This window comes from Pseudophryne corroboree, chromosome 4 (assembly GCF_028390025.1).
Source record: "Pseudophryne corroboree isolate aPseCor3 chromosome 4, aPseCor3.hap2, whole genome shotgun sequence".
NCBI classification, from domain to species: Eukaryota; Metazoa; Chordata; class Amphibia; order Anura; family Myobatrachidae; genus Pseudophryne; species Pseudophryne corroboree.
In genome coordinates, this window is record NC_086447.1 from 556721968 (window position 1) to 556737953 (window position 15986).

Sequence of the window (15986 nt, forward strand, 5' to 3'; positions counted from 1 at the left end):
CACCCCCTCACCGTGTGTAAGAAGGGGAGAGTCCGGGGAGCTTCCTCTCAGCGGTGCTGTGGAGAGAAAATGGCACTGGTGAGTGCTGAGGGAGAAGCCCCCGCCCCCTCGGCGGCGGGCTTCTGTCCCGCTCAAACTTACTAAAATATGGCGGGGGCTCTTTTATATACATGTACAGTGCCCACCTGTACATGTATATTGTCTTTTGCCATAATAGAGGTGTTATATTGCTGCCCAGGGCCCCCGCCCCCCCCCCCCCCTGCGCCCTTACAGTGACCTGAGTATGTGAGGTGTATGGGAGCAATGACGCACAGCTGCAGTGCAGTGCGTTACCTCAGTGAAGCTGAAGGCTTCTGCCGCCTGGCGTCTTCTGACTTCGGTTCTTCTGGCTCTGTGAGGAGAACGGCGGCGCGGCTCTGGGGGTGGACACCCAGTAAGAACCTGTGTTCACCCCCTCTGGAGCTAATGGTGTCCAGTAGCTGAGGAAGCAGAGCCTATCTTAGACAAGAAGGTCTGCCCCTCTCTCCTCAGTCCCTCAATGCAGGGAGCCTGTTGCCAGCAGTGCTCCCTGTAAAAAAGTAGAAAAAAATCCAAACAAAAATGCTTCTAGGCAGAGAACTCAGGAGAGCTCTCTGCAGTGCACCCATCCTTCTCTGGGCACAGTGTAAAACTGCGGTCTGGAGGGAGGAGCCAGTGCACACCCAGAGTCCAAAGCTTTCTTAAAGTGCCCTATCTCCTGCGGAGCCCGTCTATTCCCCATGGTCATTACGGAGTCCCAGCTTCCTCAAGGACGTTAGAGAAATGTATTTAATTTTTTTTACACAGATGTAGCCACGCTCATCTAGCCTTTAGCTTGCAGCATTTGTGACAAGTATGCCAGCGACTAGGACGTGCGTCTAAGTACGCATGGCCATAAATACATGGACAGAGCACTAAGGTGCACTTGCATGCCCATGCCGCAGGGTGGATGAGCGTGCATATTAAAATAAGATTTTACTTACCGGTAAATCTATTTCTCGTAGTCCGTAGTGGATGCTGGGGACTCCGTAAGGACCATGGGGAATAGACGGGCTCCGCAGGAGACATGGGCACTCTAAGAAAGAATTTGGATTCTGGCGTGCTCTGGCTCCTCCCTCTATGTCCCTCCTCCAGACCTCAGTTAAAGAAACTGTGCCCGGAAGAGCGGACAGTACAAGGAAAGGATTTTGGGAATCCAGGGTAAGACTCATACCAGCCACACCAATCACACCGTATAACTTGTGATAACTTTACCCAGTTAACAGTATGAACAATAACAGAGCATCAGATAAACCCTGATGCAACCATAACATAACCCTTATTTAAGCAATAACTATATACAAGTATTGCAGAAGAAGTCCGCACTTGGGAAGGGCGCCCAGCATCTACTACGGACTACGAAAAATAGATTTACCGGTAAGTAAAATCTTATTTTCTCTAACGTCCTAGTGGATGCTGGGGACTCCGTAAGGACCATGGGGATTATACCAAAGCTCCCAAACGGGCGGGAGAGTGCGGATGACTCTGCAGCACCGATTGAGCAAACACTAGGTCCTCCTCAGCAAGGGTATCAAACTTGTAGAACTTTGCAAACGTATTTGAACCTGACCAAGTAGCAGCTCCGCATAGCTATAATGCCGGGACCCCTCGGGCAGCCGCCCAAGAAGAGCCCACCTTTCTAGTGGAATGGGCTTTCACTGACTTTGGCTGCGGCAATCCAGCCACAGAATGACCCTGCTGGATCGTGTTACAAATCCAGCGAGCAATAGTCTGCTTTGAAGCAGGAGCACCAAGCTTGTTGGATGCATACAGGATAAACAGTGATTCCGTTTTCCTTACTCTAGCCGTTCTGGCTACATAAACTTTTAAAGCCCTGACTACATCTAGTAACTCAGAATCCTCCAAGTCACGAGTAGCCACAGGCACCACAATAGGTCGGTTCATATGAAAGGATGAGACCACTTTTGGCAGAAATTGTGGACGTGTCCTCAATTCCGCTCTATCCATATGGAAAACCAGATATGGGCTTTTATGAGACAAAGCCGCTAATTCTGACACACGCTTAGTGGAAGCCAAGGCTAATAGCATGACCACCTTCCACGTGAGATATTTCAACTCCACTGTTTTAAGTGGTTCAAACCAGTGTGATTTCAGGAAACTCAACACCACGTTAAGATCCCAAGGTGCCACTGGAGGCACAAAAGGAGGCTGAATAAGCAGCAGTCCTTTCACAAACGTGTGAACTTCTGGCAGAAAAGCCAACTCCTTTTGAAAGAAAATGGAAAGGGCCGAAATCTGGACCTTAATTGAGCCTAACTTCAGGCCCAAATCCACTCCTGACTGAAGGAAGTGAAGGAAACGGCCCAGCTGAAACTGCTCTGTAGGAGCATTGCTGGCCTCACACCAAGAAACATTTTCGCCATATCCGGTAATAATGTTTAGCGGTTACGTCCTTCCTAGCTTTTATCAGCGTAGGAATTACCTCCTCCGGAATACCCTTTTCTGCTAGGATTCGGCGTTCAACCGCCATGCCGTCAAACGCAGCCGCGGTAAGTCTTGGAAGAGACAGGGTCCCTGTTACAACAGGTCCTGTCTTAGAGGCAGAGGCCACGGATCCTCTGTGAGCAATTCTTGCAGATCTGGATACCAAGTCCTTCGTGGCCAATCTGGAACAATGAGAATTGTTCTTACTCCTCTTTTTCTTATTATCCTCAGTACCTTGGGTATGAGAGGAAGAGGAGGAAATACATAGACCGACTGGAACACCTACGGTGTCACCAGGGCGTCTACAGCTACCGCCTGAGGGTCCCTTGACCTGGCGCAATAGCTCTGTAGCTTTTTGTTGAGACGTGACGCCATCATGTCTATCTGTGGTAGTTCCCACCGACTTGTAATCTGTGTGAAGACTTCTTGATGAAGTTCCCACTCTCCCGGGTGGAGGTCGTGCCTGCTGAGGAAGTCTGCTTCCCAGTTGTCCACTCCCGGAATGAACACTGCTGACAGTGCACTTACGTGATTCTCCGCCCAGCGAAGAATCCTGGTGGCTTCCGCCATCACCACTCTGCTCCTTGTGCCGCCTTGGCGGTTTACATCAGCCACTGCGGCTATGTTGTCTGACTGAATCAGAACCGGTTGGCCGCGAAGTAGGGACTCCGCTTGACGTAGGGCGTTGTATATGGCCCTTAGTTCCAGGATGTTGATGTGAAGGCAAGTCTCCTGACTTGACCACAGGCCTTGGAAATTTCTTCCCTGTGTGACTGCCCCCCACCCCCGGAGGCTTGCATCCGTGGTCACCAGGACCCAGTCCTGAATGCCGAATCTGCGGCCCTCCAGAAGGTGAGCACTCTGCAGCCACCACAGGAGAGACACCCTGGCCCTGGGGGATAGGGTGATCAACCAATGCATCTGAAGATGTGATCCGGATCATTTGTCCAGGAGATCCCATTGAAAGGTCCTCGCACGGAACCTGCCAAAGGGAATGGCCTCGTATGATGCCACCATCTTTCCCAGGACTCGTGTGCAGTGATGCACCGACACCTTTTTTGGTTTTAATAGGTCTCTGACCAGTGTCATGAGTCCCTGAGCCTTCTCCATCGGGAGATAAACCCTCTACTGGTCTGTGTCCAGAATCATGCCCAGGAAGGGCAGACGAGTCGTAGGAATCAACTGCGACTTTGGAATATTCAGAATCCAGCCGTGCTGTCCTAACACTTCCAGTAGAGCGTGCTACTTCCAGAGAGCGTGCTGATCAGTAACTGCTCTCTTGACCTCGCTTTTATGAGGAGATCGTCCATATGGGATAATTGTGACCCCTTGCTTCCGCAGGAGTACCATCATTTCTGCCATCACCTTGGTAAATATTCTCGGTGCCGTGGAGAGACCAAACAGCAACGTCTGAAATTGGCAATGACAATCCTGTACCACAAATCTGAGGTACGCCTGATGAGGTGGATAAATGGGGACATGAAGGTATGCATCCTTTATGTCCAGAGACACCATAAACTCCCCCTCTTCCAGGCTTGCAATGACCGCTCTGAGCGATTCCATGTTGAATTTGAACCTATTCAGGTATATGTTCAGAGATTTTAAATTCAATATGGGTCTGACCGAACCGTCCGGTTTCGGTACCACAAACATGGTCGAATAATAACCCTTCCCTTGTTGAAGGAGGGGAACCTTGACCACCACCTGCTGAAGGTACAATTTGTGAATTGCAGCTAACACTATTTCCCTCTCTAATGGGGAAGCTGGCAGGGCCGATTTGAGGTATCAGTGAGGGGGCATCTCTGCGAATTCCAGCATGTATCCCTGAGACACAATCTCTATTCCCCAGGGATCCAACTAGGAGTGAACCCCCTTGTGGCTGAAATTTCGGAGACGCGCCCCCACCGGGCCTAGCTCCGCCTGTGGAGCCCCAGCGTCATGCGGTGGATTTAGTGGAAGCTGGGGAGGACTTCTGTTCCTGGGAACTAGCTGTGTTGTGCAGCTTCTTTCCTCTGCCCCTGCCAAGAAAGGACGCACCTCGGACTTTGCCTTTTTGTGATCGAAAGGACTGCATTTGGTAATACGGTGCTTTCTTAGGTTGTGAGGGAACATATGGCAAAAAATTTGACTTTCCAGCAGTAGCTGTGGAGACCAGGTCCGAGAGACCCTCCCCAAACAATTCCTCACCCTTGTAAGGTTAAACCTCCATGTGCCTTTTTGAGCCGGCATCGCCTGTCCATTGCCGAGTCCACAGGACCCTTCTGGCAGAAATCGACATTGCATTTATTCTAGAGCCCAGTAGGCTAATGTCTCTTTGAGCATCTCTCATATATAGGACAGCGTCTTTAATATGCCCCAGGGTCATTAATATAGTATCCTTGTCTAAGGTATCAAGTTCCTCAGATAAGGTATCCGTCCATGCTGCTACAGCACTACACACCCAGGCCGACGCAATTGCCGGCCTTAGTAAGGTACCTGAATGTGTATAAATGGACTTCAGGGTACCCTCTTTCTATCCGCAGCATCTTTTAGGGTGGCCGTATCCTGTGACGGCAGGGCTACCCTCTTGGATAAGCGTGTTAGAGCTTTGTCCACCCTAGGGGAGGATTCCCGCGGAACCTGTACGTTGACGGGAAGGGATACGTCATAAGCATCCTCTTGGAAATCTGCAGTTTTTTATCTGGAGATTCCCAAGCCTTTTCACATAACTCATTTAGCTCATGTGAAGGGGGAAAGGTCACCTCCTGCCTTTTTTCCCCATACATATGAACCCTCTTGTCAGGGACTGGGGTTTCCTCTGTGATGTATAACACATCCTTCATTGCTATAATCATAACGGATGGCTTTAGCCAATTTAGGCTGTAACTTTGCATCATCATAATCGACACTGGAGTCAGAATCCATGTCGGTATCTGTGTCAACAATTTGGGATAGTGGGCGCTTCTGAGACCCTGACGGCCTCTGCTACATCGGATCAGGCATGGGCTGAGACCCTGACTGTCCTAAGGTTTCAGCTTTATCCAACCTTTTATGCAAGGAATTAACATTATCATTTAAAACCTTCCACATATCCATCCAATCAGGTGTCGGCGCCGTCGGCGGAGACACCACATTCATTTGCTCCCGCTCTGCTTCCACATAGCCTTCCTCGTCAAATATGTCGACACAGGCGTACCGACACACCACACACACAGGGGATGCTCTTTTTTGAAGACAGTTCCCCCACAAGGCCCTTTGGAGAGACAGAGAGAGAGTATGCCAGCACACACCCCAGCGCTATATATCCCAGGAATCACACAGTAACTTAGTGTTAACCCAGTAGCTGCTGTATATTATGTTTTTGCGCCTAATTTATGTGCCCCCCCTCTATTTTTACCCTCTTCTACCGTGAATCTGCAGGGGAGAGCCTGGGGAGCTTCCTCTCAGCGGAGCTGTGGAGAGAAAATGGCGCTGGTGAGTGCTGAGGAAGAAGCCCCGCCCCCTCAGCGGCGGGCTTCTGTCCCGCGTTTCTATACACTATTATGGCGGGGGCTCATACATATATACAGTGCCCAACTGTATATATGTCTAACTTCTGCCAAGAGGTCCTAATTGCTGCCCAGGGCGCCCCCCCCCTGCACCCTACAGTGACCGGAGTATGTGGGTGTAGTGTGGGAGCAATGGCGCACAGCTGCAGTGCTGTGCGCTACCTCAGTGAAGACTGGAGTCTTCTGCCACCGATTTCGAAGTCTTCTTGCTTCTTTCACCCGGCTTCTGTCTTCCGGCTCTGTGAGGGGGACGGCGGCGCGGCTCCGGGATCGGACGACAAAGGGCGAGATCCTGTGTACGATCCCTCTGGAGCTAATGGTGTCCAGTAGCCTAAGAAGCAGGACCTATCTTCAGAGAGTAGGGCTGCTTCTCTCCCCTCAGTCCCACGATGCAGGGAGCCTGTTGCCAGCAGATCTCCCTGAAAATAAAAACCTAACAAAATACTTTTTATAGCAAGCTCAGCAGAGCTCACTAAGTAGCACCCAGCTCGTCCGGGCACAGATTCAAACTGAGGTCTGGAGGAGGGACATAGAGGGAGGAGCCAGAGCACACCAGAATCCAAATTCTTTCTTAGAGTGCCCATGTCTCCTGCGGAGCCAGTCTATTCCCCATGGTCCTTACGGAGTCCCCAGCATCCACTAGGACGTTACAGAAAATGTATTTAGGTAGCGGGCACGGCGCAGGGTTGTTGGGAGCAGTGAGTTCACACAGCATGCAAAAAGGTGGCGCAGCTGGCAGAGGCGTCCAGTCCCCCCCGATGTTGCTAGGCATGCCAGAGCAATCGGCGTTACCGAACATACAGATACGCAGTATGGCCCCTTATTGCACATTATGCTACACAGTAGGGGTCCCCTTGCCTATCTGATACTAAAGTGTGGACTGGGCCTATTGCCCAGCCACTCAACAGGGGATCATGCTATTGCCTGCCAACCTTAGGGCACATAAAGTGACCTGGGCCTAAGTCCCAGAGTTACTTATTTGTGGAACAGGCCTCCTTGCCTGCTTAACATGCCTCACAGGCCTAATGCCCCACACCTGGTGGTCTAGGGAGGTGGTCTGTTACTGGTGGCCAACATAGCCTACTAGCATGTTGAGAGAGTCTGCAGTGGGGAGCTTCATTCAGCTCTTTGCTTCCCACCAACTGTAAAAATGAAAGGCTGTGGGTAATTCTACCAGGCGGCCAATCCAGAAAATAAAGCGTGGGGAGGACAATTATATACTGTAGTACAAAATGTTGCTATACATTGTTACATAATATATTGAAATATGATAAGTGCATATAATGTCAAGGGGTGGAAGTACAAGGAATTATGTGCTAATTATGACACTCTATAGTTGATTGAAAAAACTCCTGTACTGGATCTGGTCTTAACTGACCGTTGTGATATTTCTGATTTCTATAACTCCCCTTTCCCCTCTCTGACCACCAATTGCTCTCTTTTAAAAGGTGCCCTAATTGTTCCCATATACTTGTGAGATATCTGGTACAACCTTTTGATTTCGACCACATCGGTGCGATAAATCGCAGGATTGTATACACATCGAATGTGTCGCCCGATGCGATGCGCAGGCACGCTGGTCAAATCTCGCATCTCAAGATATTATGTGCAGCACATAATATTTATCCGATCGCATGCTGTTTTTAACACACAATTTATCGCATTGCGATGTGTGATCTGTGAGTTATTTAACTTACTTCCTGGACACTCCCCTCCACCTATTTCTGGTCAACCGATTTGTGGTCGCAAGGGGCATGCGATAAATCGCATGATTGTATGAGCATCGAATGCACAAAAATAGCACTTTCTACGCGATTTAGCACACTGGGAGCTTCAACGGAAATCGAAGCACGATATCACATCGCGCTCAATCACACAAGTGTATGGGCACCATAACTTATCTCACTCTGCTTCCCCATCTCTACCTCCTAATGCTGGGCACACACTATACAATTATCTGGCAGAGCAAATGACAAGTGACTATTTTCTCCCAAACACTGCAAAACAAACAAAAACTGTAATTTAACCATTTTGTCTAAATTACAGATTTTGTCCATTTTCCAGTGTTTGGGAGCAAGTGTCCGATTGTCATTTGCTCTCAACCATTACCAGATTTTCTTTCCAACCAGCCAGATCTGGCAGATTATGTTCCAGATAATTGTATAGTGTATGCCCAACATAAGGATACAATCACTATGGACAACATTGAGACTATTGACGCCACTATTATCTCTCTTATGCCTGGAATACTGTAAGCCACTTCCCTATATAATGCATCCCTTAGTTCTGCTCATGACTGTTGCTCCACTGACCACTATTCACCCTCGAGCATCTACACCTCAACCCTGGCACACCAAAAGCACCAAATATCTACAAAAATGCTCTTGTACTGCCAAGAGACAGTGTAGGAAATCACGCTCTTATAGGCCCTACACATTGGCCGATCCGCCGCCGGGCTGCCCGACGGCGGATACGGCCGACGAGCGACCCGGCGGCGGGGGGGGGCCAGTGACAGGGGGAGTGAAGTTTCTTCACTCCCCCCGTCACGCGGCTCCACTGAAGTGCAGGCAAATATGGACGAGATCGTCCATATTGGCCTGCATGCACAGCCGACGGGGGACCAGCGATGAACGAGCGCGGGGCCACGCATCGTTCATCGCTGGAGCCTCCACACTGAAAGATATGAACGAGTTCTCGTTCATTTATGAACGAGATCGTTCATATCTTTAACACAAATCGGCATGTGTGTAGGGCCCTTTAGGCTGTATACAGTGTATACAGTCAAAATTGTAAGAAAATATAGTGCATATCGCACCGTGTACCCACCGTGTATAGTCCTTGGGATGCCGATGCGCGCTCCCGTGGGATCAGCATCGCACAAGAAAATAGACTGTGCAGGCAGCCCAGCATTGACTATATCGGCCCAGCCAAATAGTCCATGTCAGGCTGTACGGCGCATCACGCAGTGTGTACACAGCCTAAGCCAGATTTGCTCTATATCAAACTTATGCTTTCATCCTTAAGTGCTGCCCTTTCCCTCGCTAAATAGTCATACTTCAAGAACCTTATCTCCTCCCAGTCGTCCGACTCCCGGCACATCTTTGTCACTTTAAACTCCCTCCTCTGCCCAACCCCACCTCATATCTCCTCCTCACTGTCTGCCCTTGAATTTGCCATTTATTTCACATCCAAAATTGACTACATACGTCAGAAAATCTCATCCCACCAGAGCATCAGCAGCCAGCCACATCCTCTCCCCATCCCTCTTACCAACTCTTAAGCTGGGTACACACTGGCAGATATATCTGCAGTTCAATCGATCTGCAGATCTATTTGTAGATGGTACACACTGACCAACCACCACTGCCATCTGCAGATATATCTGTTCCAGAGGACATTGGCCAATTAATCTTTCCTCTGTACACACTGGCAGATTGTTGTCGTGAAATGAGCCAAATATTCCTGCAATTTACATAATGGGCTGGCTTTCTAAAGAGTACACAGGTAAAGGAAAGAGGCCTTTTTTTTCTCTCCATTTCTCTCCCACTGTATCTCTCTCGTACCATCCGTCTCCCACTGTCTCTCTCGCTCCTTAAATCTCCCACCGTCTCTCTCTCGCTCCCTCTGTCTCCCACTTTCTCTCACTCCCTCCGTATCCCACTGTTTCTCACTCCCTCCATCTCCCACTGTCTTGCTCCATCTGTTTCCCACTGTCTCTCTCTATCACTCCTTCCGTCTCCCACTGTCTCACTCCCTCGGTCTCCTGCAATCCTTACTGTTTCTGAGGAGACAATATGTAAATAAAATATAACTAGTGCGCGGAACTGACTCCATTAAACCCCTCAGGGCATATGCTGGCTAAGGCACCCACAGGTGACTGCTCTTGCTGGTCGGGCTCCCGCAGATCATGGCTCCCGCTAGTAGAGGCTCCCAATGTCAGTCATTGTCTCCCACTGTGGAATAAAGGCTTATGGACATAGAGCCACAAATTATTGTACATGTACACAGGTGTATACATTTGACCTGAGATCTATGCTCCTAGACACCGATACAATTTATCTATCTACCAGGTGTATATATTACGCACTCGATACATCCAGATTTATTTCTTTATCTTATGCTTGCAATTGAGCAGGCTGACAGCTATTTGATACAAGCCAATATATATAGTTTTTAACAACAATCCAGTAACTACACTTGACACTGCCACATTGCATCATTGATTGTTGCTTCAAGTTGAATGTGTATGATTTTATGTATGTGTGTATTTTGTCTTAATACACACTGGCCATGTCTCTTGCTGGCCAGGGCTCCTGATGGTCACAGAGCCCGCACCTCCCCCCCACCCCCCTCACCTCCACCAATGGTCACACAGCAGCAGCACCTGCATGACCCCCCCTGCTCACCTCACCAGCGGCCGCACACCCCTGGCCCTGGTGGTCACAACCGCTTCTCCCCCTTTCCTCGCTCTGTCACTTTGAAAAATTAGCTTTCAGTGTGGGTGATTGTGGCGGATTGCCTCCCCCGCCCGACTAAACATACCTCCACATCCAGGCAACTATAACGATATATCCCGGGAAACCCACACTGTGCTCAGCTCATATCACAACACTTCCCCCACTCCTCCTTATGCGCATACACCAACCTCTGCCTGTCACTGTGCTCATGGAAGATGCTAGATCCTAGTCTGCTAAAAGGCCTCTGACATCAGGGGTAGGAGCAAGGTCGGTGGGAAAGCACTATCACTATCCACATCACCAACTATTCACTTTAGTAACCTGGTAGCAAGCGAAATGAGCCACCGAGTTTGAAGCGTGGCGAGCAAAGTGAGCCTGTGAGGGTAAATTTAGGGTCCTATGTTCCGACCTTGCTCCTCCCCCCCTTGTCATGGATCACGTGGTAGTGACATCAGAGGTCCTTTAGCCTTATACAATTTAGCCATAACCCTGTGCTCATACCCCCAAACTACATCCTCACTCTGCACATACACCCACATTTTCCCATTGGGCGTTATACATGTTGCTGGCGTTTGGGATGCCGACTGACCGCGCATCCTGAATATTATAATGCCGACTGTTTTTGGGGTTAACTATCCTAACCCTCTCCCCCCCCCCCCCCCCCCCCTACCCTAAACCACCCTTGGTGGCGGTTATGGCTAAATTTCGGGGGGTGACGGCGAACCACACCCTTAGTGCCTAACCTTAACCCCCCCTATGATGCCTAACCCTAACCCACCCTCCCCAGGGCCCTAACCCTAAAAGCAATCCCGACACTACCCATTCACTTTGCTCATGCACCCACACTGTCCCCTCACTGTACTCCTGCATCGATACTGCTAGCCTCACAGTGCTCACACACCCTCACTGCATATGCACCCCCACTACCCCTCACCGTGCTTATGCACCCATGCTGTAAGGGAACTGCGTTGCATGTTGACCTGAAAAGGAGCTGCAAACCTAAAGGGGAATTGAAGACATAGAAAAGGACTGTTGCACCTGCGGACCAGGAAGGGGACTACGTGCCTGGCAAACCTAAAGGGAGCTGCAGACCTGAAGGGGAACTGTGAACTTGGCAGACCTTAAAAGGGAACTGCCAGCCAGGCGGAACCGAAGGGGAACTGCGGCCCCGGCGGTGGTGCGGCATTGGCAGACCTGGAGGACTGTGGTCCTGGAAGGGAACTGCGTGCCGGGCAGTGGTGCGGCACTGGCGGACCTGGAGGAGGACTGTGGTGACTGTGGACCTGGAAGGGAACTGCGTGCCGGGCGGACCTGAAGGGGACCTGCGGCGCCGAAGGAACTGGAAGAGGACTCCAGCTTGTTTCTCAACAGTGCTTGGAGCGGTGACCAAGCCATCCCCCAGGTAACCCAGCCAGGAGCAGCCTCCCTGCCAGCAGTAAGAGCGCTTCGCTCCCTGCCAGCAGTGTACCTCGCAACATTACGACCTGGCTGAGTTATGTATTTACATAACCCAGCCCACCTAATGATGGGTAGAAAGGCTGACCTATCGCGGGTAAGCCATACACACATAGCGATGTACCAATATATCTGCAGATATATTGGTCATCGGCTGTGCTGCACGGCGACGTGATACGTCTGTGAACGACGTCGTTCACACACATCGTTTGTGCACACCCGCTGATCAGTTAACGATATATTGGCCGATCGGCCAATATATCTGCCAGTGTGTACCCAGCATTAGTGTTCATTCTAGTACCCTGCACCTGTCACAGCCCGTGCAGTTCCTCTTTCCTGCCTGGGGTGTCACTCTCTGCTCTGCAGCTTATAGCACACACTGATTTGTATCTCGGCACTCAGATAAAGACCATAGTATGAGAAGCACCTGAGCAGACAGCGACACCCCAGGAAAGAAAGAGGAACTGCACGGGCTGTGACAGGTGCAGGGTGCTAGAATGAACACTAAACTCTAGTATCTTTCTCTCATGTATCTGGTAAGGAAGTAATCGCCCTCATCCATTCCTCCCCGCCTATACCTCACCACATGACCCTATCCCCATGCCTATTCCCATCTTGCCCACCTCCTCAATCAATCCCTTTCATCTGGCACTGTCCTCTCTGCCTTCAAGCATGCACTCATCTCCCCTATTCTTAAAAAAAAGCCTACCCTTGATCCAAACACCCTCTCCAACTATCGACCCAGCTCTCCTCTCTCTTGCCTCCAAACTCCTTGAGCGTATAGGGCCTAATTCAAGGATGATTCATGGTTTTTCCTCTAATGGGCAAAATCATGTGCACAGGAGGTGAGGCAGATATAACATGTGCAGAGAGAGTTATATTTGGGTGGGGTGTGTTCGCACCGAGATCTAAATTGCAGTGTAAAAAAAAAAAAATAGACAGAATTTACCCTGCACAGAAACAAAATAACCCACCCAAATCTAACTCTCTCTGCAAATGTTATATCTGCCCCACCTGCACTACACATGGTTTTGCCCATTAGAGTAAAATGTTGTTTTGCAATCAACCTTGAATTAGGACCATTGTCTACAATCGCCTTACTTTGCTCCCACTGACTGCTTGACCCATTTCAGTGTGGCTTCCGTCCTCTCCACTGAAACTGCCCTCACGAATGTCTGCAATGACCACTTTGCTCCTAAATCCAAGGGCCACAACACTCCGCTTATTATCCTTGACCTCTCTGCTGCTTCTGACACTGTGGACCACTCTCTCCTTCTGCAAATTCTACAGTCCATTGGTTTGCGTGATACTGCCCTCCTACCTCTGACTCAAACCCCCGCCCCCCTTACCACTTCCACTAACAGTAGGTGTCCCCCTAAGGTTCTGTTTTTGTTCCTCTCTGTATACATCCTCTTTAGGTGAGCTCATTAGCTCTTTTGATTTACAATATCATCTCTATGCTGGTGATACGCAAATCTACCATTCCTTCCCTGACCTCTCCCCCACTCTATCTCTTCTTGGATGTCCCAGTGCTTTCTTCAACTCAACATGTCCAAGACTTAGCTGATCATCTTCCCACCCTGCCGCACAGCCTCACCTCCCACAGTTTAATTCCTATTGATAGAACTAATATCTCCTCGAGCTCTCAAGTCCACTGTCGAGTAATTCTTGACTATTGCCTCTCCTTCAAATCACACATTCAGCTCCTCTCACAAACCTGCCGTTTTAATCTCAAAAAATTTTCCAGGATCAGCCCTCTCTCACCCAGGATGCTACTAAGCCCACCATCCACTCACTGGTCATCTCCAGGCTGGACTGCTGTAATCTCCTCCTACGTGGCATCCCTAACAAGTGCCTCCCTCCATTTTATTCTCAATGCCGCAGTCAGGCTCATTTTCCTCAAAAGTACGTCTACCTCCCCACTCTTATACCCCTTTCACACTGCCAATGCCAGATCCCACCTGGGAATTGGAAACGGGTCCTTCCCGGGTGGGATCCGGCACGGGCCGCTGCTGCAGACTTCCCCCACTTGGCAATATGCCGGGCAGGTTGCCATAGCAGCAGGGGCAGAGCCGGCAGCAGGGGCGGAGATGGGAGATGAGATCATCTCCGCGCCGCCTCTCCCTGCTGTAGTAAACGGGTTCCGGGACGCATCGACCCGGGAGCCCGTTTACGCAGCCACTGGCCCGGTATTCAACCCGGGTATAACACTGCTTTATTCCCGGGTTGAATTGCCGGGTCAGGCGACCAGTGATTTCGGCTATGCCCCTTTCACACCGCACGCCGATACCGGGCTATTTGTGCGGTGTGAAAGGGGTATTACAAGGTCTCACTGGCTCCCATTCCCTTTCAGAATCTAGCTTATCACTCACTAAAAGCAATCACCCACACCTCTCCCATTTACATCTCTGACCTTACCTCCCTGTATACTCCAACCCATCCTCTTCGCTCTGCTAATGCACGCCGCTTCTCCTGCCTACTGATTACCGCTTCCTTCCAAGATTGTTCACGTGCTGCTCCCTATCAGACTCTCCGCAAAACTGTATACAGGCTCTCAAGACCCACTTCTTCACCAAACCCTCGCTGTCTACCCCATCTGTGTCACCCCTGTCTGGACCTCCCCTTTAGAATGCAAGCTGTTACGAGCAGGGCCCTCTTCCCTCATGAGCCTTTCCTTCTCTTCCTTAAACTATCTTCTACTCCACATTCCCATTGACGGCACCAAAATCCCTTGCTTTTCTGCCACCCATATACTTCTTCCAGTCTCATCATCTGATGCAGCTATATTTATAAACTAAGTACTTGTCCCCTATTGTCTTAACATGTAAGTCACCGTTTTCTTGTTGTGCTTTGGGTGCTACGGATTCCTTGTGGCACCATATAAGTAAAGGATAATAATACATATCTGTGTAAATTAAAATGTGAGTAAAATGTATAATGTCATAGAATACTGTATAAACAAGTTAAGCCCCATACACACTAGGCAATATTGTTCACACTATCGCCTAGTGTGTACACTCATTAAGGTTAACGATGCACGCTCCCACGCACCATTAACGACCCTCTCCCTGGTCTGTAAATGGGAGATCCTCGTTAATGACAGCCATGCAACAGAATGGCTGTCGTTCTACCCGTCATCGCACCCTTCCCCCCTGGCATCGCCAAGTGTGTATCCTATATCGGCAGGGGCTCGAGTAGCATGTATGGGGCTTTAGGTCATCAACTCAGTGCTAATTACCATAGATTGTAAGCCTGCAAGGCCCTCTGACATCATTGTCTGCTATTACCCATACTTGTTTATTTTTACTGTTTGTTCCCAGCTGCAAAGCACAGCAGAATATGGCAGCGCTATGTAAGTAATTAACAATATTATTAAGGAATAATGCATCCATATTGTAAAGTGTTACCGATAATACCAGCAATCTTACATTTCTGAGACCTACAGACTCGTGGTTAAATTCAGAAATCCATTGTGACCTATAATATCCCTACAATGCACACCACCTGGGAGTAAGTACATTTTCCGACAGATACCGATGCAGTGACAGACACTGCGTGTACTGGTAGGTGTGAGAGGTGGTGCAATGTGCGCCCTCCGGTACGGTGTGTGGGAGGATGCAAGAGAGTGAGGGCCCTGTGTAATATACTCTGCTGCACATTTGTGCACAGTGCCGGAGGAGCAGCGCATATCGCACACCCAGCGGGAGGAGGTGCAGCACTGCGGTAACATATGTCACGCTCAGGGCAGGCGCAGTATGTACTACATAACACACGGCGCAGGAGCTGAACGCACCTGGTAAGATGGATGCAGCTCACACACGCCTCAGCTGGCCGCCATTCCTCTTCTTCCTCCTGTGTTACCAACCAGGCTCCGGTAGGCGGTGACTGCTGGTGGGGGAGGAAGTAATTGAAGCGGAAGTGGAATTACCGGTCATGCGATGACGTCATCACGTAACGGGCCGGCGTGAAAAGCTGTAAAAACAGCGAATGACGGCAGCCCGCGCTGCTGAGGAGCTTTCTGCTGATTGGCCTGTGTCCCCTTCCG

The 15986-nt window shown here is 49.9% G+C and overlaps 1 protein-coding gene across 6 annotated transcripts in view; it reads right to left on the reverse strand.

Moving 5' to 3' along the window:
• BCLAF1 (BCL2 associated transcription factor 1) overlaps positions 1 to 15986 on the reverse strand; it is a 121072-nt gene extending 105086 nt beyond the window's left edge. For 3 of the 6 annotated variants that reach the window (XM_063917395.1, XM_063917397.1, XM_063917396.1), the window contains exon 1: positions 15735 to 15986. The gene's annotated coding sequence lies outside the window, so the exon portion shown is untranslated. The remainder of the gene's footprint in view (positions 1 to 15734) is intronic. The other 3 variants (XM_063917394.1, XM_063917393.1, XM_063917398.1) reach the window with 2 other exon arrangements.